The following is a 24,543-nucleotide window of genomic DNA, read 5'->3' as shown; positions in this document are numbered from 1 at the left end:
GGAGCCTACTTAAAATAAATAAGTAAATAAGTAAATGAACAAATAAATAAAATAAAGTCTACAGCTTGGAAATAAATAGTTTGAGATACATACATCAAACTATTTTTTGTGTGCCTCTCTGTGGATTGGGGAGAGAGATGGTTATGGAGGAAAAGTTTAACTTGATAGAAGAGATGGCTTATGTTTGGTTATTTAAATAATAAATATAGCAAATATTGGTTAGACTCTGGCCACCCAGCAACTAGAACACCTTTTGTCTATTTGTAGAATTTCTCATCTTATGGGTCTGAAAATGTCTAAGCCAGAAACTCATTTTTCTGAACCTCCCTTGTAACTAGATGTAGTAATACAATTTTCAGGAGAAATAGAACAAGTAGGTTCTGGGTTTTTGTTTGTTTGTTTGCTTTGTTTTGTTTTGAGAGAGAAAGAAAGAGAGAGAGAAGAAGGAAGGAAGAGAAGGAAGAAGTTTCAGGAATTGGCTTACCTGATTATGGATACCCAGGAAGAGCCAATATTGCAATGCAAGTCCAAAGGCCATCTGTTGGCAGAGTTCTTTCTTGCTCGGGGGATGTCAGACTTTTGTTGTATTCAGGCCTTCAACAGATTAGATGAGGCCCACCTCCACATTATGGGAGACAATCTGATTTCATCAGATGCCGCTCATTTAAATGTTTATCTCATCTGAGCACTGGCTATTATATGTAAGTGATGAATTACTAAATTCTACCCTGAAACCAACACTACACTATATGTTAACTAACCTGAATTTAAATAAATTCTTAGGGGAAAAAAAATACAATACAATACAATACAATATCCCCATACTTACTTAAAAAAAAAAAAACAAATAAATGTTTATCTCATCTGAAAATACCCTCATGGAAAAATCCAAAATAATGGTTGGCCAAATATTTGGGCACTGTGGCCCAACCAAGTTGACACATAAAATTAAACATCACAATGAGGTATAGACATTTGACTTAATCCTTACACAGGCTTTGGTTTGCAAGTAAGCGCATGTAAAATCCATTCTTCATGTGGGGTTGGTCAAGATATCCAGCTTACAGAGGCAAGATGGCAGCAATTCTGGTGGCAGCACTTGTTGCTAGAGTGTATAGCAGAAGGGTCTCCACAGATAGTGTCATGGCTTTGTTAAATCAAGTTTCATTCTTTTTTTAAAAAATTTTTTTTTTCAACGTTTATTTTATTTTTGGGACAGAGAGAGACAGAGCATGAGCGGGGGAGGGGCAGAGAGAGAGGGAGACACAGAATCGGAAACAGGCTCCAGGCTCTGAGCCATCAGCCCAGAGCCCGACGCGGGGCTCGAACTCACGGACCGCGAGATCGTGACCTGGCTGAAGTCGGACGCTTAACCGACTGCGCCACCCAGGTGCCCCTCAAGTTTCATTCTTTAGTCCTCCCAGAAATTCAGTGAGCTGCTTAGTTCCTTGAATACATCCCTCTTTTGTTTAAACTGGGTAGATTCTGTTGTTTGCAACTAAGAACCCTGAAATTCAGTAAGCATGTTGTATTAGTTACTAATGCATAACAAATTACCCTGGAATTTAATGGCTTAAAACAATAATAAACATTTGTTATATCCCACATTATCTGTAGATCCAGAATTTGTTTTTTTAAATTTTTTTTATTAATTTTTTTAACGTTTTATTTATTTTTGAGACAGGGAGAGACAGAGCATGAACAGGGGAGGGTCAGAGAGAGGGAGACACAGAATCTGAAACAGGCTCCAGGCTCTGAGCTGTCAGCACAGAGCCCGACGCGGGGCTCGAACCCACGGACCGCGAGATCATGACCTGAGCCGAAGTCGGCTGTTTAACCGACTGCGCCACCCAGGAGCCCCTGTAGATCCAGAATTTGTAAGTAGCTTCCCTGGGTGATTCTGACCCAGGGTCTCTCTTGAGGTTGTAGTCAATTTGTTGGCCAGTGCCATAATCATCTGAAGACTCGACAGGGGCTGGAGGATCCACTTTCAAGATGGCTTATTCACATGGTTGGCCAGTTGGTGCTGGCTGTTGGAAAGAGGACTCTGTTCTTCTTGTGTGGGCCTCTCCATACAGCTGCTTGAGCGTTCTCAGCATATAGGCTGTCTTTCCCCAGAAAGAGTGATCCAAGAGAGAAAGGTGGATGCAACAATGCTTTTTATGACCTGGCTGTGTGAAATCACATGCTCTCAATCTACTGCATTCTGTCTGTTACAAGAAAGTCGTTAGGTCCAGCTCTTACTCAGAGGGAGGAACATTAGTTTCTACGTTTTGAAGGAGGGGGTGCAAAAGAATTTGTAGTTGTATTTTTAAATTTTCTATGTTGTCTGTTTCAAGATGGCCCTCCAACCATCCTCAGCTCCTGAAAGTCACACCCTTGTGTGTGTCTGTCCTATACTCTATTACAGTTGTTCTCTTTGACCAATGGTCTCTGGAGAAGTGGGGGTGTGCCCCTACCACAATTAGGCTATAAAAAGCTGCATCTCTTTCACTCTCTTGCTGTTTCCCTGCCTCCCTTGCTCTGGAGGAAGCGAGCAACCATGCTGTGAGCAGCCTTATGGAGTGGTCCATGAACTAGAGCCTCTGGCTAACAGCCAGCAAGGAGCCGAGGCCGGCCACCAATCGTATGAGCAAGCTGGAAACAGAGCCTTCAGAAGAGTGCAGCTCCACGTGACAGTTTGCACCCTTATGAGTCCTCTTGAGACCTTGAACCAGAACCATTCAGCTAACTGGCGCCTGGATTCCTGACCTGTAGAGACTTCGTGCGATACTGTTTGTTGCTTTAAGTTGCTGACATTTTGGGGTAATTTTTTAATGCAGCAATAGATAACCAATATATTACCATACGTGTAGCACAATTTTTCCCAGAAGAAATAAAGGTTTGCATGTGTGTATGTGTAGTGAAAGTGTGTGTGTATAAGTGTGTGCATGTGCATGTGTGTGTGCCTTGAAAAGAGAGTATGAGAATAAAATATAGTTCTACTTAACTCAGCAAAGGCAGGCATGACGCTCTTTCAGTTCTCAGAGAGTATTCTGATATGTCACTAGCCCCCTAGAAATTCTCACCTAAATCTTAGGTTGAAATTATTCTTTTTTAAGGCTGGAGGCTGCTACTGACCAAGCTGTAACTTGCTGCCACCAAGATTGTGTCAAGCAAGGCCTGGGACCCCCTCCCTCAAAATGGGCTGGGGCCATATTGGGCTCCTATATATATTAATGGGTCCTGTGCTTCCAAAGTAGCAACAATTGGGGCACCTGGGTGGCTCAGTGGGTTAAGCGTTGGACTCTTGATTTTGGCTCAGGTCATGATCTCATGGTTCGTGAGTTCAAGCCCCACATCAGGCTCTGTGCTGACAGTGCGGAGCCTGCTTGGGATTTTCTCTCTCCCTCTCTTTCTGCCTCTCCTCTGCTCTCTTAAATAAACAAACAAAAAAAATTTTTTTAAAGTAGCAATGATTGTTTTTTAATTTCTTGTTAGCCTTATTGCTTTAGAAAGTCTGTTGTCACAGACTATAACAAGTACCTTGTGGGTTATTCAGTCGTATTTTTAGATTTAATAACAAAAACAAATGTACATTTATTTTCAGTTATTCAAGATAATACAGCACCCATTTGTTCAGTAAACATTAAAAGAGAACTACTGGGTGCCAACCCTGGCCCAGGCCCTGGAACGGGCTTCAAATGTCCTCAGCACTGCCAGAAGAGAGCAAATGCCATTGTTGCAGTAGTAACACGATTAGGGGACGCTAAAACCCTCCTTTTCCGTGGGGCGAACAAGCCAGCAATCTGTCTCCAAGGAGCCCCACAGGGTGACTTGTGGATTCATCCAGGTCCAGGTTCTGGTCATAGAGCTTTGTAGGCAGCACACCAAGAGCAATCTATGCCCCAAGGGAGAATCTATTAACCACACTCATGAGACTCTTACATAAACCAGAAGGTCAGTTTATTAATTTACAATGAAAATCCTAACTATCACGGGGACCGGGACACTCAGGCTGGCATGTCAAACCCTAACCTTCCTCCCCCTCCTCCTGGCCTCTCCTCTTCCCTTACTTCATTTCCTGCTGTGACCAACACTTAGTGAGCATGTCCCACGAGCCAGGCACAGGGCTGAGAGCTGGAGAAAGTGGCATATGGAACCAAAAGAGTTCTTGCCCTCAGTCGGAGAAGTAGAAGGAAACCCTAATCGAAACATTCGCGCGAATAAATGCCAGGTCTCTGAGGTTCGTGGAGCCCTTTGAGATGATAGCGACCATGAAGGCTCCTGTCCTCGGGACCGTGGGCACTCCCAAACATAAACAACACCATGCACACAATCTCAGGAGGTTCTCAGTCACTCTGAAACCCATGTGGGGAGTTAGGGTGCAGCCTACCCCCCTCTGTTGGCAGAGCTACATGGGAAGCGGCCAAGTCACAGCCCGAAGTTTGCTTCGAGATCATGGAGTTGAAACAAGGGTGTTATTTGGGTGAATTGAGTGTTCGAGAACATTAGGCTAAGATCGCCCACAACGTGTCATAAGCGGCTTTGCCACTTGAGATACTCCATCCGTTGGGGGTCTCCCCTAACCTGGAGCGATGCTTGAATGGAGTCCTGCCAGCATTAACCTCGCTCCTCTAAGTGAACAAAGCTGACCAAACCCCACTTGGCCGATGCATCTGTCTTCAGATAGGCCAATACCCTGATCCACGGAGAGCCAACATCCCTAGCCTTGGAGTGATACGGTGGCCTTCAGAGGACTCCACATCCACCTATCTTGTCCCTGATCCTTCATGAATACGTTTCAAGGCTAACCTCGGTGGAGAGCTGTCTTTCTTACTTGCAAGTTCTTTTAAGCTGTAGTGTTCTGGGCCCCAGCAGCTCCCAGCTGGCTTTTCCAAGAGCATCTGGAACATAAGGAAAGGCAGACACCTGGCTCATCAAAAACCTTTCCAGCCTACCTTTCTCCTCCCCACAAGATAAAGCAGGAGTGGGCCAGCTTCTTCTGTAAAGAACCTCCTAGTAAATATTTTAGGTCTCTCTCCTAACTCCTCAACTCTTTTGTGGTGCAGAAAGCAGCTGTAGCTGATACATCTATGAATGAGCATAGCCGTGTTTCAATAAAGCCTTAGGTACAAAAAGCAGGGGGCTGGCCGGATCCAGCCTGTGGTCTGTAGTTTGCTGACCCCTGGTCTAGGAGATAGATGATCATCTTCCCTACGGCTTCTCCCCAGCTCCCTCTGCTCTCCTTCACTGGTCTTCCTGAAGGATTTATTTCCACCATATTTCAGAGGATTTGACAGACAGAGAAAATGGCTCTGTGGAAACAGCAAATGGAAGATTGCTTTCAGCTAGGAAAGGCTTCCCAGCCTCAGTGCTCTGTCCTTCCTACTTTGCGTGCAGAAGTGGTGGGAGAGAGCCGTCAGATGAACAAGGGAAAACATTCAGGACGTCAAAAACGTTTAATGCAGAGAACAGAAGTTTCCAGCAAGGCACAAGGCGTCGTGAGGACTACTTCCTCTTCAGTCAGATAATGACAATAATAGTAACAGCAAGGTAACGCGGATAACATTCGCTGAAGGCTTACCACGTGCCAAATGTTCCGCCAGGTGTTTTTCTAACTATCGTGTGTGGTGCTGGGTTTGCTTTCCAGCCCTGCCACCTTCTAGCTGTGTGACCCCGCTTCACCCTTCCCAGCCTCAGTTTCTCCATCCGTTAAACAGGAGCTGTGGCGTAACCCATGAAAAGCACTCAGCACAGTGTCTGCCCCCCACCCAAGTGCTTGGTAAGAGTTAGACCTTTGTTATTCGAATCTGTAGAGGGGCCAGGCTTGTTCTCCACACCCCCAGAGCTTAGCAATGAAGCCAGTTGATGGAACCCTGGGAGAGAGAGATTCCAACCCCAGGGGAAGCTTGCTGACCCAGCACTTCCGAGATACAGGGTTCTTGTGGGAAGGTTGTAGATTCCTGAAGGACGTGTTGTGTAGTAAAATAAATTTGAGAGATTTTCAGTTAAGCAAAATTAAACAAATTTCTCAACGGCTGTATTTTTCAGAGCCCTGAATATACTGCTGTGGTATAGATCACTAAGCAGGTATTATCACAAACAGCTCTTTCCAGATGTATTTACCAGTCGTTTCTTGACTCTAGGGAGCCCGTGGGGATTGGTTTGTCGCAGAAAATCCTTTAGGAAGGTATAGAGATGTGTGAAAATTGATTGGCTAAGCGAGGTAGTGAGCTCCTCATTAAGGGAAGTGTGCAAGCAAAAGCTCGCTGCTGAAAGGGCAGGCGTGTGGACAGGGTCATCGTGTGGTAGATGACAAGGGGGCTGAGTCAAGTGAAAGGCTCCTATGATTCCTGGCTGCTTGTCTTGTGCCTTCAGGCTCAGGGGGCTGTGCTCATTTTCTGTTCCAGATCTGGAATTTTGGATTTGACTTTGATATCAAGGAAGGAGCTCTTTGGGGTGAAGCAAGGTTCTGGACTGTTCTGGTAGCCCCAAGTAATGAGGCCCTGAGGAGCCAGGCTGACCTTCCCCCTGCTTTAGGGTCCCCTCAAGTCTGCTGAGGATCAAGGTATGGGTCAGCAAGGGCAGTGAAATCACATTGTCTGCCATAACATAAGAGCTCAGGAAATGTTCCTCTTTGAGATCCATCCTCAGTATCCTGAGGTGTCACTGGTCAAGGGCAGACAGCGTGACCAGGGAATTATTAACTGATTGTTATTGAAAAGTGAAGTCTGGTCCACCTTCTGGTCTCCATCACACCCGTGCATACGTGCACACACACACGCACACACGCACATGCTTATACCCCAATTCTAAGGCTACTTGAAGTCTCCCAATCCTGGCTGAGACATGATAAAATGTCCCCTGCCCACTCAGAGATGCAGGAGCAGCCTGGTTAATAAAACCTTTCAAATCCCCTGTTTTCCACTAAATCTGGACCAACGACAGGACATTCTGGGCTAACAGTAGGACTATTCTCTTTCCACTGGACCCATTCCTCTTCTCCTACCACTCTTTCCTCCTTGCTGGAATTTTCCCACTTGTCACCAGAAGGGACCAATTCTAAAGCTGACCTGGTGGATAAAGGCAAGAGGCCCTGACTAGCACTGGGAACACTGAGCACAAGCAGGGGCGATTTTCGAGACTGGAGACAGGTGGGTTCAATAGATGTCGGTTAATAACAGAAGGCGTTTGGATGCTTTTACAAGGAGCAGCTGGGATGTGCCCTCCGCTTCTGACGTCTCCTGTGACGGTAAAAAGTTCTGTATCTCCTGCACAATTAGCAGATTTTCTTCCCATTACATGTAAGTGCCCCCTCCCCCATGTGAATCATCAGTCAGGTTGGGGAATGTCTTTGTTGAAAACCCACCTTTCTGGGTGCCTAGGTGGTTCAGTTGGTTGAGCATCCGACTTCAGCTCAGGTGATGATCTCATGGTGCATGAGTTCGAGCCCCACCTCAGTCTTCGTGCTGACAGAGCAGAGCCCACTTCAGATTCTCTGTCCCCCCTCTCTCTTCCCCTCCCCCTCCCTGGCTCACGTTATCTCTCTCTCTCTCTCTCTCGAAAATAAATAAACATTAAAAAAAAATCACCATTCATTATCATGCTTCTCAACTTCCCGGACAACGGAGTAGTTTATGAGAACCCAAGACCATGATGGCTGTTGGAAACCCCCTCCCCGTTTCCCTCTCTGTCCTGTGGTCTCTCCTCAAAAGCAGGGTGTGAATCGAGGTTGTTGGTGCTACCTGCCCAGTGATTGCCCGGCCCCCTGTCTGTGAGTGCCCCCTCCCATGCCTTGTTGAGCACATCACTGGTTAAATTGGGGCAGTTTTCCAGTAACAGGAGGTGACCTACAAATGAATAAAAGTTACCTCTTGATCTAGTTTAGTAGATAATGACGACAGAGAATTTTCATATATAGTAAAGAAAGAAGACAGTTTTGTGATTATGGAGATGAACCGAGGCACAGGGGAAGGAGACTGCGCCCGGGAGGCACAAAAGATCTGAAGTTGCATCTAGCAGCAACAGTTACTTGCTGTGTGTTTTGGACAACGTGCTTGACTTCTCTGGGTCTTATAAGTGGGGCAAATTATACCATGCAGACGTCTTTTCTCCCTTTTTCTTCGTTTCTTTTGTCTTTCCAAAGAAAATTACGGGAATAACAGATCCTATTTCCTGTTGTTTTGGTGGAGGTGCCAATCATAGAAATATCCATCACCTGCCACCTCCCCTTCCTTCAGTGGCCAGTAAAATAGGGATATCTGAACGAGGCAGGGCTCCTTCTTAGGATTTTGTATATAAATGCCTCTTGGAAGAGAGACCCACTCCCTTCCCTGTGCCGAAGTGAAATGATGAAAGTCTGGATTTCTGGGTAGAGGCTCCCTGTCCTTCTAAGATTCCACCCTTCCCCTCCCTCCTCTCTCCTGGGGTAGGGGGGCGGGAGGGGGGGCGGGAATAAAGCCAAAGCTCAGAAGCAGATCTGTAAGGAGGGAAGCGCAACAGCAGGTGTTTAAGTTTCTTTTGAATCCTCTTTTGTAACTGTTATTACTTTTTGATTTTGATTTTGATTTTGGTTTGGGTACTGCGTTAGAACAAAAGGGCCTTTAAAGGTTGCTGGGTCAACTTTTGTTGTTTTCCAGATGAATAAAATGGGGTCAAGGGAGGCAGTACCTCCCCTCAAGCCTCCGGCTTCTAAGGCAGGACTGACAGTGCAGGCTTTGGACTTGAAGGCTGGAGCTCCTGGCTTCGTGGCCACAGTGGTACCTCAGCTTTCTGTTAGGCTAGTCAAGTGACTCACAGGCTGCGTATGAGCATGATTCCCAAGTGACTAGATGGTGTCTCCCTCACCTCACTGTCCCCAAATCCTTATCTTGCTCTCTACCCCTCATCAATCCAACGGTGTCTGGAATACCACTGTGGTACTGATTCCTTTGAGCTCTTTTCTTGGTGCTTCTTACGGAAGTGGTAATACAGAAAACTAATTTAAACTACTGGATGAATTCCTTTTAAGACCCTGTTTCATCAGGAATAAAAAGAAAGAAAGAAAGAAAAGGGCTTCTGGTACCTTGGGAGAATGGATTAGAGAAGGGCATAATGTATGGGAAAGAGTCCAAAAGAAGGAAAATGGTATACAAAGGGGAATTCGGTGCTCCTGAAGACAGACTGCTTCACTTTTAGAATCTTCCTCTTCTCTCCATCACCATATCTCCCGTCTTTGTGGTCCTACATAGAGTCAAAACTGCCGAGCTTGCAGCAGTTCCCTCCTCTTCTCCAAAGCTGCAGAATCTACCTCGTGCTTCAAAGGCTGAAAATGCAACTCACTTTCCCAGTTTGCTTGCAGCTAGAGCATGTGATCTATGCCTGACCAGTTAGACATCAAGGAGACTCTGGTGGCGTTGCTTCTGGGAGGGTCTTTTCTCCTTGATAAAGGAGAGGTGCACAGGGGAAAATCTCTTTTATTTCTGCTTTTGAATGTGGTAACACAGAGACATGATAGTTGGAGCTGTTGCAGCCATCTTGTCATCATGAGAAGATATGTCTAAGACAAAGGCCACCACGTTGAAGTTTATGATATGGAAGGCTGCAAAGATGCAGGGTCCTAGATGACACTGTTTCTGTACAGAAATAACCCTAGTACAGCCCAACCACTGGATTTCTTGTTATATAAGATAGTGAATATTCTTTATCATATAAGCCACATTTAATTGGATGCTTCCTTTCTTGCCACCCCAAATCATTCTATTACCATGTCTCAGACTTGTTTCTAAGAAGTATCCTTAATGGAATATAGTTTTGTCTCTAAAATAGAGAGTTTTTTAATGTTAGTTTGCTTTTTTTTTTTAATTGCTGGAGGTTCTATTTGGTTCTTTTCAAATCTAGTGGGTGACTTGATACTTTCCTGTCCCATGTAGCTATCTTTGACCTTGTCTTTTATTTCTGTAAATATATTATGCATGCCTACTTTATAAGATGTTCCTGATAACTCTACTCTATAAACTCATTGCAGGATTATTTCTGCTGGCTGCTATTTCTGCTTGTTCTTCATAGAGCCTTATTTCTTTTTATCCCTGGTTATCTTTGATTATATGTTGTTCATTGTACCTGAAGAATAATTGTAGGAGTAATTTGAAGTCTTAGGTAAAGGTACCTTCCTCCAGAGAGGATGTGTGTCTGAATTTGTCAGGTGTTTGGGGATCACCTTAAGCCAGGTCCGAGGCTTGAGGTTTCCCAGAACACCAGACACTGGCTCCTGGCTGCAAATCCACAAAGCATAGGTTACTTCTGGTTCACCTCTTCCCTGAGTGTATAGGGCCATGGCGGGGTGGGGGGTGGGGGGAGAGGGGGGACAGGTCTCTGTTATTATAGAGGCGGTCTCTAATCAGCCTGCCCTTTTGATTTCTGCCTCCTTTTTCCCACAAAACCATCAAAACAAAAATTCACATTGCTGGAATCAGCTAATGCTCTTGGTTCACAAGTGACTTCTGTGCTCCCCTTATCTGTTTAGGGTCCTGTTTTCCCTTCAGTTTTGGCCTGCTGGTTTCTTACTGTATCATTAACTCTTAAGTGTTTGTAAGATACTCAATTTATTCAGCAAGTTTTCTTGTTTTCCAGAGGAGGGCTGGTCCAAACTAACACACCGTGAACAGAATTGCAAGTTTTTCTTTGTCCTTTTGCCAAGTTCTCCATCGATGACGAAACTGTGTCTTCAGGGTCCTCATCAGTTGGTTTTTCCTGTCCATGGGCCTGGTATTTCCTTGCCTGTCCCTTCTGACTGCTTTGTCCTACTCTCGATTTTGCTTCCCTCCTGATTTTTTTAAAATTTTTTATTTTTTAAAATTTACATCCAAATTAGTATATAGTGAAATTCCCTCCTGATTTCTAGCCTTCAACCTGATTTCTGCTTGCTCTGACCCCCGACACTTACTCATTCCGACTTCTACTGGGGGTTTCTGTGCTGACTTGGGTATAATAGGGTGCCAGCTACTCACCCAGCTCTTGACGCCTCAGCTGAGTCTGGATCCAGGACCTTATATTTGCCAACATTGGCCCCTCAAGTGCCTCCCTTCTTTTTTTATTTTTTTTTTAAGTTTACTTATTTATTTTGAGAGGGAAAGGGAGAGAATGTGCATGAACGGGAGAGGAGCAGAGAGGGAGGGAGAGAGAGAGAGAGAGAGAGAGAGAGAGAGAGAGAGAGAGAATCCCAAGCAGGCTTCTCACTGACAGCACAGAGCGAAGCCGGATATGGGGCTGGAAGCCATGGACCGTGAGATCATGACCTGAGTCGAAATCAAGAGTCAGCCACCCAACCGACTGAGCCACCCAGGGGCCCCATGCCTCCCTTCTTTAATATCCTGGCTACCCATCTGGCCTTGACTCTTCTGATTAATTCTCCTTTCCCTTCTAGAGTCACCTGCTGCTTTGGCATCACCTACCTGGTTCATGGCACCACCTTAGGCTTCCCTTGATTGAATATTTTAAGTAGATGGACTTAAGGCTGAGTCTATTTAATTACCTTGGTCAGATACAGAATCACACTGTGGGGGACCTCACGGTTGTTTTATACTAATGAGTAACTCTTAGATTTTAATCTTCCTTTAAAATGTAGAGAGCCAAAGTTTATGATAAAAAAGAAATTGAAAATGGCAACAACGACAAAAAAATCAGACCTGTTCTTAAGACTTTTCTTTGGGTTTTGAGAGTCTATTTGGCCACCCACAAGAAACAAGCAGTTAAGGATAATGATAGAGGGCACAGTGTTATAAATCTAGTGGGCCCAGGTTTAATACCATTTCCACCCCTTATTAGCTATGTGGATTTGTACAATTCATCCTACTCTTCTTAATGTGTATTTCCTCACCCATAAAATGGTGCTAATATTTCCTTCTTCATGAAGTTGTTATGGGCAAAAAGAGATAAAAAGGCATGTTTAGCACAGTTCCTGCCATCCATAATCACTCAATTAAAGGCATTATCATTATCACTGTTATTATTAACGGTAGTAGGGTCTCCCTTCCTTCCCAATATTTCACAAACTGGGTTGTCATGTGCCTGCTTATCCTTTATTCTGGCCTGTAATCTCCACCACCTGAAGCTTGACTTCATTAAGCAACAGTGTGGTAGTAATTATTCCCCAATGGCCCTGGCTAAAACTCACATGTTCCTCTGGCTCTTACATGGTCATGTTTGTGTAATAAGGTGACTAGTTGAAACAAGTCCTGGTTCATGAGGTTCAGGGCTTGCGATATGAGGCAAGTTACATTCATAGTTGAAAGACGTCTTGGTTTTTTATGTCCGAGAGTTGTTTTTCAAAAGATAGGAGGCCCAACAGAAGACAAAGATAATTAGGCTCCTGCTAGGATATACATGGCCTTCTGTGTCTTTGGTAGAGACACTGAAGGATTTTAAGACTAAATGGGTCAAATCCAGCCTCCTCATTTGCCAGATGAGGAAACCAAGACTCAGAGACATGGAATGACCTGCCCAGGGCCACACAGTCTATTGGTGGCAAAGCCAGAACAAGAATCCAGATCCTGGTTCTATAATTAACCAGCCATATGGGGACTCACTTCTGATGAACAGAATGTGAAAAAGTGACACTGTGTGATTCCTGAGGTTGGGTCATAAAAAGAACATAATTTTTCCTGGTTCTCTCTGTTTCTGTCTATGTCCAGCCACCATGTTTCCAGGACACTGAAGGGGAGGTCTGCTGGGCAAGAACTGGGGCCTGTCACCAACAACCAGTACCAACTTGCCAGCCATATGATTGAGCCACCTTGGAAGTTGACTTCTAGTCCCAGTCAAGCCTTCAGATGACATTAGCCCGGGCAGAAATCTTAACTGCAACCTTGGGAGATGGATGGCAGGTCAGAACCCACATAGTCAAGCTTCTCTCCAACTCCTGTCTCACAGAAACTGTGGGAGATGCTGCATGTTTATTGTTACCCTAAGCTATTACATTTTGGGGTAATTGTTAAGCTGTACTAGGTAACTAATATGCTACAGTAATTAATACTAATATTTAATTTAACACTAATATTTACCCAGGACTTTTCGAGTTGGAAGTGATGAAAATCCAGTTCACTGGTGAGAAAGGGAGAGAGAGAGAGAGAGAGAGAGAGAAAGAGAGAGAGAGAGAAAGAATTATTGGTCCTTTACTTGGGAAAACCAGAGACTAGCTTTAGAGATGCCATGTTGTCAAATGATGTCATCAGGATTCTTTTTCTCATTGTCTCTCTGTTGGTTTCTCTTTTGTGACTTCACTCTGATGGGATCATTCTCTCCCTCCACAAAGACACTTTCTCAGGACACCTGAGTTGGTTAAGTGTCCAACCTTGGCTCAGGTCATGATCTCATAGTTCATGAGTGCAAGCCCTGTATTGAGCTCTTTGCTGTCAGCACAGAGCCCGCTTTGGATCCTCTGTCTGCCTCTCTCTCTCTCTCTCTCTGTCCCTCCCCTGCTTGTGTATGTGTGCATGCTCTCTCTCTCTCTCAAAAAAAAAAAAAAAAAAAAGACACTTCTCTATACAGTATGGGTTAGCCCAGCCAGAGGCAACCCAGGGTTTCTTCATTCCAGCTTAATGACCATAAGAGAAGCACAGGACTTCTCTCCCCCAACAGTCACGTATATTCCTAGGAAACACTATAATTGGCCAAGTTTGGTCCCCATGCCTGTGTCTTATCCACTCTCTGTGGCTAGAGAAATGGGGAAATATGACTGGTCACCAGTACCTTGACCACAACTAGTTTTTCAAAGTGTAGTCCATGGACCGGCAGGAAAGCATCATCTTGGGCCTTGTTTGAAACTCCAAATGTTGGCCCTTCTCTAGACTCTGACTCAGAATCTGTATTCTCTCTTCACAAGATCTCCAGGTAATTTGTATACACATTAAAATTTGAGAAGCACTATTCTAGTATAATTTATTTCCCAGCAATAAGTAATCTTTCTTCTCATCTGCTAGGTGAATTTACACTCCCCTGCCCCCTGTTTGGTAGGATACTTTTATCTTTTAACCACCTTATGTAGTTTGTGTGCACATCTTCTCTTTCCCCACCACGCTTGGGTCCTGAACGAAAGAATCCAATGTCTGATGGACAGTGTCCTCTTCCATAAGATGGAGATAATGTTATTCACCTTAGAAGGGAGCCCATGAGGACTGAAACAAATAACACACGTGGGTGCACAGCACAGTGCCTATTATATCATAGATGCACCATCATGACAGCTAGTGCTCTCCCCCTAAACTGGCTGCCATTTTGTGCTTACCTAGCACCGTGCTAGGTCCTTTGTTATTTCTTCCCATTTAGTCCTCACAGTAAAGCTCACAGCTGTAGCAGTGAAACAGGTGTTTTGAAAATTCAGGTATTTAGACAAGTTCTAAATTCTTCCTTTCAAAATCAGGAAATGAAGCAGGGTTACATAATTAGCAAATGATTGAGGCAGGATTTGAGTCCAGAACTGTTGGCTCTCTGGCCTAGTTCTTAATAGCTCTCTCTGCTCTATCGTGTTGCATAATGAAGTCTTTCAACCAATATTTGTTAAATTAAAGAATAAAAGCCACAGGCTCCCTAAAACAAGCCAACTTGGGCCAGGCTAATGATATAACTGAGAGACAAAGGTCAAGCTAAGGGAAGAGTCTCTTCCCTCTTTACTATAAGTGGGTCAAGCAGGTACGATAAATGGCAGGTGACCTTCACCTCAATGTCAAGGAGACAACAGGACCGAAAGAGGCCCTGGGAGCTGGAGAACATGGCTGGTCTGAGAGGGCAGACCCCCCACCTTCCCACCACTGTTCATGGTTATGGCACCTGGGTGGCTTATGCCTGGCGTCTGTTCTGATAAGACAGCACCAACACATACACACGGTGTTAAATATTTTGAACCTGGCCTCCGAGAAGGTGGACCCAGTGTTGTCAGATCTGATTTGTTCAAATCAAGCCAGAGATCTGGACTTTTATGTGAAATCCTCGACTTTTAAATATTGATGAATAATTTAATTTTTTTTAAGTTTATTTATTTATTTTGAGAGAGAGTGCATGTGCACGCATGCATGCGAGTGGGGGAGGGGCAGAGAGAGAGGGAGAGACAGAATCCCAAGCGGGCTCCGTGCTCCCAGTGCAGAGCCCTACACAGGGCCCAAACCCACAAATCGTAAGATCACGACCTAAGCTGAAACCAAGAGTTCGACACTCAACCTACTGAGCCACCCAGTCACCCCTAATTTATTTTAAGTGCGCGGGCCATACATGGGGAAGCGGAACTGGGGGATGGATAGTAGTAACCAGACTATAACCTCTGCCCTAAACTATACAGGGAAATCTATACTGTTTTTGTTTACTAAACCAGTACAAAACAAATAGGCAGGGAAAAGGAAGAAGAAAGAAGGAAGGGAGGAGAATGCCGGCTACTTGACCACTTGAGTCTCAGGCAGTAAAGTGGAAGACAGCTCTCAGCTGGGGAGGAATGGGGGAAGAAAGGAGGGGCTCTCTGTGGCTAATTGTCCCAAGGGCCATGGCGTCCAGCGGGGAGTCCCTTCCACCTCCCAGGGTTGCCAAGGGCCAACCCAGCTAATCAACTTTTTTTTTTTTTTTATCACCTTGGAGGCCCTCTCTGTCTTTGTTCAGCTGTAATCTTTCTTAATTAGATAATTGAAATAATCATCCAATTAAGTTAGTTCACATGGCCCCCCTTACTTGAGGAGTCGCTGAATCCAGCTGGCTTCTCATTTCCGCTGACTCTGTTCCTCGCCTCATGCAGGGTCTGAAACAGGTTTCAAGCTGTTTTCTTTCCTCTTTTTCAGTTTGCTGTTTCAGTTCATAGGAGCTACGACTAAAGTTCTTTTCTGGGTGATGTCAAGACAGACTCCCGAAGCAACTGAAGCCAAAAGTTAGAACTGGCACCATCACTGCGGGGGATAAGAATTTCTGGCCCACGAGGGTTTGAATCCCTATTCTGCCATTTAGTAACATGGTGACTTTGAAAGTGTGTGCTGACCTTGCAGAGGTGGCAGTTTCCCCATCTGTGAAATGGGAATAAAAACAGAACTTACCCCACAGCTAGGGTTGTTGTGTGACTTGCTTGAGATAATGTAAGTGAGGCCATCAGCTCTGTGCCTGGCACACAGTAAGCACCCAGGACATGTGTGGGTTGTTTTTTAACATGCAGAATGATGTATTCTTTTATTATTTAAAAAAATTGTTTTCAAAACATTTTCTTAAGTTTATGTATTTTTTTGAGAGAGACAGAGATAGCATGAGTAGGGGAGGGGCAGAGAGAGAGAGAATCCCAAGCAGGCTCCCCACTGTCAGCACAGAGCCAGATACGTGGCTTGAACTCATGAAACCATGAGGTCATGACCTGAGCCAAAACTGAGTCAGACACTTAACCAACTGAGCCACCCAGGCGACCCCCCAAATTTTTTTCTTAGTGTTTCTTTATTTTATTTATTTTTTTTTAATTTTTTTTTTTTCAACGTTTATTCATTTTTGGGACAGAGAGAGACAGAGCATGAACGGGGGAGGGGCAGAGAGAGAGGGAGACACAGAATCGGAAACAGGCTCCAGGCTCTGAGCCATCAGCCCAGAGCCCGACGCGGGGCTCGAACTCACGGACCGCGAGATCGTGACCTGGCTGAAGCCGGACGCTTAACTGACTGCGCCACCCAGGCGCCCCAGTGTTTCTTTATTTTTGAGAGAGAGAGAGAAAGAGAGACAGAGTGGGAGTGGGGGAGGGATAGAGAGAGAGAGACACAGAATCAGATGCAGGCTCCAGGCTCTGAGCTGTCAGCACAGAACCCAAGGCAGGGCTGGAACTGATGAACCTCAAGATCATGACCTGAGCCGAAGTCGGATGCTCACCCAACTGAGCCACCCAGGAGCCTCCAGAATGATGTATTCCTAATAACTCAAATTGTTTCATTATGTGTTTGCAATAGAAATAGAGGAAAGGAAAACAGAGGGAAACCATAGAGACACATAAGATGTAAATGATGCCAGGGATTATGTAGCTATTTGCTAGACTTATATGGTGTTTATATGCTAATCTAATATCTCCATCCTGGCTTCCTTCCAGTTAATTCTAACACCACCCCCCCCCACCCCCCCCGCCCCAGCCCCATAAGATTTACAGATAGCTGGTTTTCCCTTCAGGCCCATCTTCTGTAAATGAAATCACAAGGCAGTATTCCCTTCACTTACTTGCCCCCCAGGTTGGAAGGTCCATGTGGGCTGCTGGGCTGTGTCTGCCATGGCATCATGATATCCCTAGGGAATTACCAAAAAATAATTGTTAAATAAATAAACATTGAGCATGGAGAAACTATTCTCTAAAAGGACATCCAAGCCAATTTCAAGTAGTAAAGCATTTTAAAACAAGGATATAAGACATGTCACACATTAGCTAAGAATGGAGAAAAATCTAGAAAAGGGCTAGTATTTCTAGGATCACAGAGTAAAACAAAAATCAATTGCAACTCCAAAACGCAAATGCCCAGGCCTTACCTTAACCTGCTTAAAATGCTGACCTAGCCAGAGCCAGCAGCCAGTAACCACGGTGGATTCCCCCTTTGCTGCATTTCATTGCTCAGTGCAGACTCCTGGAAACTCATTCTCCTTTATTTCAGGAGAGTCACATATTTCGGAGGAGAATGATTGTACCTCTGTGCAGAGCATATTTTTCATGCTTTTTAATCTTTTAAAAATTACACAAGCACTACATCATTTTTTATAATGGGAAAAATGTCCATAAATAAAAAGAAAAATGAATTTTCAAAGATTGTTTTCCAATGCGGCTTCCCCTCCCACCCCCCACCCCCCCAGGAGTGTACTTTTAAAAAGCAGTCATCTTCATCTCCTGTATAGGACCACAATGTGCTTTACGTGGAGTGCGTTCTCGTTCTAACAAAACTAAAATGTTTCTTAGTGCTTTGCTCTAGATTTCAGCTATGGATAAGGGGAATCCAAATTCCCATTTCCTCACACATGTCGGTAGATCAATACTCTCCAAGGTTGGATTGCTGGACTTTGGCTGGAGAGCGCTGTTTGGTGTTGAATATAGTGGGAAGTCAGTAACTGTTCCGGACAACTGCCCCATCACCAATGTTCTGAGCAGATGCTCCCTATTTCTGCCTCTGTGACTTAGCGCATAGTCTGTATCGCAGCCATAGTCTGAGCTAACCCTCAGTGATCCTCACCTCTTGGTGGTCACACGTTTGTACAGGGCTGGCTTAGGTAATCAATGAGATACTGCAGAAAGGATGGAGCGTGGCGTCGAAGCAAAGTCACGGAAGTCATTGCAGTTTCTGCTTTGCTCTCTCTTGGAACGCTTGCTCTGGGGGAGGGCCACATGGTGGGGAACTCCAGCCCACAGACATATGAGTGAACCATCGTGGAAGCTGATCTTCTAGCCCCAGTCAAACCTTCACATGACTACAGCCCCAGCCTGTATCTTGGCTGCACCCTGAGCCACAACCACCCAGCTAAGTCACTTTCAAATTCCTGATCCACAGAACTGTGCAAGCTAAGATTCATTGTTTGTTTTAAGCTGCTAGGTTTTATAGTAATTCATGATGCAGCAGTAGGTAATTTATACATTCACCCGGCTTTGTATAAGGCTTAATCCTTTGCCCTCTAAATTCACTCTCTCAAGGCTCAGGTCAAATTCATCCTGCCTGGATTCTCCAGCCTGGAGGGATCTCCCTTTCTCCAAGCCCAGTCACCATGCCTGTCCTTCTTATGTTGCATTAGGCTACAAGAAGGAAGGATAGATCAGCCAGGCCTGACATGTGTTGTGCCTTTATTAGTAAGTGACCATATAGTTTATAGTCTGCACTGAGACACTTCTGAGAGTGAAGGGGGTGCTATTAATAATGATCATGGGGGGGGCGCCTGGGTGGCTCAGTCGGTTAAGCGTCCGACTTCGGCTCAGGTCATGATCTCACGGTCCGTGGGTTCAAGCCCCGTGTCGGGCTCTGTGCTGACAGCTCAGAGCCTGGAGCCTGTTTCAGATTCTGCGTCTCCCTCTTTCTCTGACCCTCCCCTGTTCATGCTCTCTCTCTGTCTCAAAAATAAATAAATGTTAAAAAAAAATTAAAAAAAAATAATCATGGGAATCAGCAAAATCCAAGATAGCTCTAGGGCAGACTATAACATCCATTCACCCTATGTGTGAGAGGCGCCAATGCCTCTCCCAGAAAGATAACAAAAGCGAGAATATTGTTTAGCATGGCTACAGTTTTGCTTGTCCGATGCTTGGAGGTACAAAGAAAATGTAACTTCTTTATCTTTGTGTAATAGGTCTTTTTCCTTGCATATCTCCACCCAGCTAGATAGCGAGGGGACGAAATATGATTTTTTTAATTAAAAAAAATTTTTTTAACGTTTATTTATTTTTGAGAGACAGAGCATGAGCGGGGGAGGGCAGAGTGAGAGAGAGGGAGACAGAATCTGAAAGAGGCTCCAGGCTCTGAGCCATCAGCACAGAGCCTGACGCAGGGCTCAAACTCATGGACCTGGAGATCATGACCTGAGCTGAAGTCGGACGCTTAACCTACTGAGCCACCCAGGTACCCTTATGCCAGATAATTTAAACAGTTTGTGAGATTGTCCCATCAGCACCTGGCTGAGCAGGGGGAGAATGCAGCCAGGGTTCTGAGCCTTGTCTTTCCATCCCCACGATTGGAAACCCTCCTCCTCGCCATTTAAGACGGAACCTGGGCATATGGGGGATAGGTAGGAAGTGGACTGGGAACCAAGATCCTCACAAAGTTTCCTTTAGAATGATTGGTCTGAGCGAATACCTGGACTGGGGGATGGTTGAAGGGCTATCTGCCTAGCTTTTTGTGGCAGTGTGCTGAAACTAGAGCCATCTCTCACGGGTGTGGCTTTCCCTCCTACACAAGCGCACCCACCAAGGGTTTGAAATGTAGCCACTGCTTTGCTAACCAAGCTATGAGCCCGTAAGGCTGTGTCTGTCAGAAGAAGGAGGCTTTTGCTAGTTAGCACAAAGGCGTTCTGTGGGCCAGGACAGACCCTGGCCAGCACCCAGCGTCCAGGTTATGTGCTCCTGGCTTCGCATTCTTTGCCTGTGGCAGCTTGCTGCTCCCGATTACAGGCCAGCTTTGCCATTACCATGGAAATTCTGGGCCCCCTGCATGCGCCAAACAGGCTCCAGGGGCCCAGGGTATCTTCCTCAGACTCCTCTACACCCTCCTGCTACCACCTGCACACCATCGCTCCTGGGCTGAGGGACACAGGGCGTTAAGCCAGAGGCAAGTCCCCCAGGGGTGGCAGACTTCCTTCTACCCTGCCCTGGGATGTGAGGCACTTAGCCTGATGTTCTCGCACCTCCCCACCCCCTTATTTTCTAGCTGTTTCTAAATCTCCTCTCCCTAGAGGCATCTGACTTTATCAGTGGCCTTCAGCTTTTCCTTTCCTGCCTGCCATCTTCCCAGAGTGGCATGAATAGGTCTGGGGCATATCTGGGAATGATAAAACTCCGTGATCTGGGGTGGCTCCTGTCTACCTTTTTCCTCTGGTAGCACCTCTAGAAAAGAATATGTGTATGGCCCACTGGGTGACCTGGAGGAGACCTGGTACCCTATCGGGCTGTTTTGCAGGATTAAGCCGGTTGGGGGGGGGGGGGGTGCGGCGGGAATCCCAACCACCAAGATCCTAACCAGGCTGCTCCAAGAGCAGTGGGGATCAAGTCCCCTGGGATGTGTGGAAGCACTCTGGCTAGGCAGTCCTCTCTAGAACCTTCAGCCTGGCTTTATTAGAGCAGAACTGTGTGGTTGAGAAATCCCTTTTCCCCACCAAAAAGCCTGCTTTCAAGGCCATTGTCTCTCTGCAGAGGTCAAGAACCTCAGTTTGGAGACTAATGCTGATCAATGGTCTCTTTATTCTTTGATCTTTCTTTTTCCCTAGGGCACTAAAACTCCTGGCTCAGCCCTGGAGCTGGGAAGCGGCAAGAAAATATAGTTTCAAGTGGGAAACTAAAATACACAGGCAAAGTGTTGGTGAAATAGGATCCCCAATACAGTTGTAATGATAGGAACTCCTCTGGCAGCGTGTGTGGTGGGGGGCGGTGGGGGGGGGCGTAATATGGGTTTAGGGTTGTTGGGTAAGACCTCAAGGCAGCATTAGGCTTGAGTTTGAATACACTGAATTTATCAGCAGGCTTGAATAAATTGTGGCTACACTGCCTTCTAAGGGAGCAGATTCTTGTCACCTCCAGGGCTTTTGTTTTGCTGAGTGGCTTATGCAAATACAGAGCCAGCGCAGTGGTTCTGGGTGTGAAAGGGGAGAGCACACAGACCTTCCTTTCCAGCTACCTGTCCCTGCATGACTGTCCTGTGCCCCTTCCCCGTCAATAGTCATCACCACAGATAAATTTTGCCTATTTTTGAATTTCCTATAAATCAGATTCTACAGCATGTGTTCCATGTGTTCTGATTTCCTTTGTTTAACATCCCGCCTCCGATACTCATCCATGGAGCTGTGGATGTTCTTTTTCGTTGCTATGTCGTATTCTGTTGTAGCAAAATACCCTCAATTTATCTCGCCTTTCTACCCTTCATTTGGTTCGTTTCCATTTTACTTATCACACACAAAATCTGCCATGAACATTTTTGTTCATGCCTTTCCGTGGACATTTTTGAAAAACTTCTTGTCAAAGTAATTATTATTTATTTCTGATAAATGTTATATATATTCATTTAGAAAGTGGAACATCCAAAAATACAAAGTTTTTTAACAAGTCGTCATCAATGTACATTCAATTTTGTACTTGGCTTTTTTTTTTAATGTTTTTTTTTTTAATTTTTTTTTCAACGTTTATTTATTTTTGGGACAGAGAGAGACAGAACATGAACGGGGGAGGGGCAGAGAGAGAGGGAGACACAGAATCGGAAACAGGCTCCAGGCTCCGAGCCATCAGCCCAGAGCCCGACGCGGGGCTCGAACTCACGGACCGTGAGATCGTGACCTGGCTGAAGTCGGATGCTTAACCGACTGCGCCACCCAGGCGCCCCTTTTTTTTTAATTTTTTAAGTAGGTTCTGTGCCCAGTGTAAGGCTCAAACTCATGACCCCAAGATCAAGAGCAGTGTGCTCTACTGACTGAGCCAGCCAGGTGCCCCCGACCTGGCTTTTGCACTGCAAATATCATGAGCATTTTTTCATCATACTCCGTATGGAAGGCTCTTACCCTCTTTTTAGTTCCATTTGGCCTTGTTCCTTGATAGGCCATCAGCTAACATTTGTGATGATTCTGAGGTTTTACCCAGGAGAGACCTGGAGACAGCTGGCCACCTACCCTGTCCACCACAATCCCCAGGTAGATGCAGGCTGTCTAGTGTGAGAATGCGCCGGGTCAGGAGGGCAGATGCCTCTCTCCATCACCTCTGCCCTGAGCAATCACAAATGGACCTAATAAGGTGAAAGTAGAGGCTGCAGATTGAGAAGAGAATGAGAAGTGCAGCTGTGAACCTGGAAAACAGTCTGATAGTAACGAGGGGAGCGAGCAGCGAGCTTGGAAAGCAGTCCTTTCCCTCACCCAAAGTGTCTTCTTGGGCAGCTCAACCTGCGTGTGAACGATTTCAGTGTATCAGTTCAGTGGGATCCATGGATTCACAGCACCCTGACAAAGAAAATCACAGGACAGGTGCAAAGCGAACGATTTCCCATGTCCTCCCTCTCTTAGTTCATCTCAAATATTGGCAAACTTTTTCTCAGTCCCTTGTTTGCATTCATTTTGCCAATTATGTTTGATCATAAACCTAAGTATCTGGAAGTACCTCTCTGTACTTGTTTCCTCATCTGTAAAATGGGTTGAATGATGATTCCCCTATCCCTTACAGCAGGGGTTTTCAGCCTCAGCACTATTGACATTTTGGGCCAGTTAATTCTTTGTGGTGGGGCTGTCCTGAGCATCATGGGATGTGTGACCCACTAGATGCCAGTAACAACACCCTCCCCTAAAGTTGCGACAAGCAAAAGTGTATCTAGACATTGCCAAATATGTCTAAGGGTTGAGGGGGAAAGCAATATAACTCCCCTTTGAGGAGCACTGGCTTAGATTTACTACAAGTATCACCTGAGATAACATAGGTACAGTGCTTAGAAGAGTTTCTGGCGGCAAGTATTCAGTAAACCTTAACCATCGGTGTCTGAGGAGCTCCTAGAAAGATGTGAACTTGTGGCTGGGGCTACTTCACAAACCAATTTGCTTGTTTATTTCGTCACTATTACTTTTTGCATTTTCTCTTCTTCCTTCGTAAAGTGCCATGGTTTAAAGGGATTTTTTTTTTTCTTATGAGAGGTGCCTTTCCTTATAGGTACAAGTATCAGAAATAAAACTTAGAAGTACTGGCATTTGCAAGTGGCTTTTGAAAGTGGAGAATGTCAAAGAAATGTAAATCAGACTCTCTAGGAGCAGGAGAGTGTCTTTTTCTAAAGCTTTTGCAACCATTAACTCATTGGACGCCACCATAGCGTGTTCTAGCTGAGCCTAAACGGAATTACTAGCTTTGTTGTTTGCGGGGTGGAGGGGAAACCCTGGTCGGGTGACAGCTCACAGGGTCGGTGCCCCACAGTGGTGGGGGGAGGGTGGGGGGGTGGCAGGGAGGGAGTGGCAATAGGGGGAGAGGGGAAACGGGTGCTATTTCTTCCTGGTGAAAGGGACAAGATTACCCCGTGGGCTGGGAGACCTGAAGAAGACAGAAGATGAAAAAGAGGGTGGGATAGTGTAGGTCCCTTCATGCATCCTGAGGGATCTGGATGATGAGAGGGGGCTTAGGATCCTGGTGCAGAATACTGCTGCCCCATGCACGGGAGGGGCAACCTTAACGTCAGGCTCTCTGCCACAGACATTGTCAGCTTGGGCTTCCTGAATGCACATATCCTGTAGAAAGGAGTCCGGGTGGTTTCAGGTCATTTGCATGCCAAACCCCACTCTCACCAGAGGACCCAGAAAGCACCAAGGTATGTGACTGGGACCTCTTCTCTGATCTTTTGCTGCCCGTCCCCCCACCCACCCGCTCAGGGCCTGTGTCCATCCTTAGTTCAGTTCTACTTTGATTCTGCCTAGAGTTCTACCTGCTCTGGGGGACCAAGAGCACAGTTTTTCAAGTCCCTGCGGTTCCTGAGATGAGGCCAGCCAGCAGGGTCTCCCGGGGTTAACCCCTTGAGCCCCATAGCCACGCCCACAGCATGCCCCGGCCCGGACACGCCCACCGCCACGCCCCTGTTTGTGACCACACCCACAGCCTGTCTCCAGGCTCCAGCCACACTCACAACCACACCCGTGGCTGCGGCCACTCCGCCTGGACATTCCTTCTCACAGCTGCTTTCAGCCAAGTGGCTGCCACCAAGTTCCTGCGAAATGACTCACAGGAGATTGCTAACTTTGGGGGAAATCTCATGCCTGTGTTATTTGCATGGTGTGAAGACCAGCATGATGAGAGGCCACAAAGCAGTACCTGAACTCCAGAGCTTTTAAAACTCAACATTCAGAACAACATTTTAGAGGCTCGTGCACGCCCCACCCTGGGATTCTTTGGGACCCACT

General features: G+C 45.8%; 1 long non-coding RNA gene across 1 annotated transcript in view; it reads left to right on the top strand.

The window, feature by feature from the left end:
* LOC123605885 overlaps positions 1–13,311 on the top strand; it is a 150,939-nt gene extending 137,628 nt beyond the window's left edge. The window contains exon 3 of the long non-coding RNA XR_006715979.1: positions 12,654–13,311. This is a non-coding gene — a long non-coding RNA (uncharacterized LOC123605885). The remainder of the gene's footprint in view (positions 1–12,653) is intronic.
* Positions 13,312–24,543: the final 11,232 nt, after the last annotated feature.

The sequence above is a fragment of the Leopardus geoffroyi genome, chromosome A2 (genome assembly GCF_018350155.1).
Source record: "Leopardus geoffroyi isolate Oge1 chromosome A2, O.geoffroyi_Oge1_pat1.0, whole genome shotgun sequence".
Taxonomy (NCBI): domain Eukaryota; kingdom Metazoa; phylum Chordata; class Mammalia; order Carnivora; family Felidae; genus Leopardus; species Leopardus geoffroyi.
This window is presented reverse-complemented; position numbering and strand designations above follow the sequence as displayed.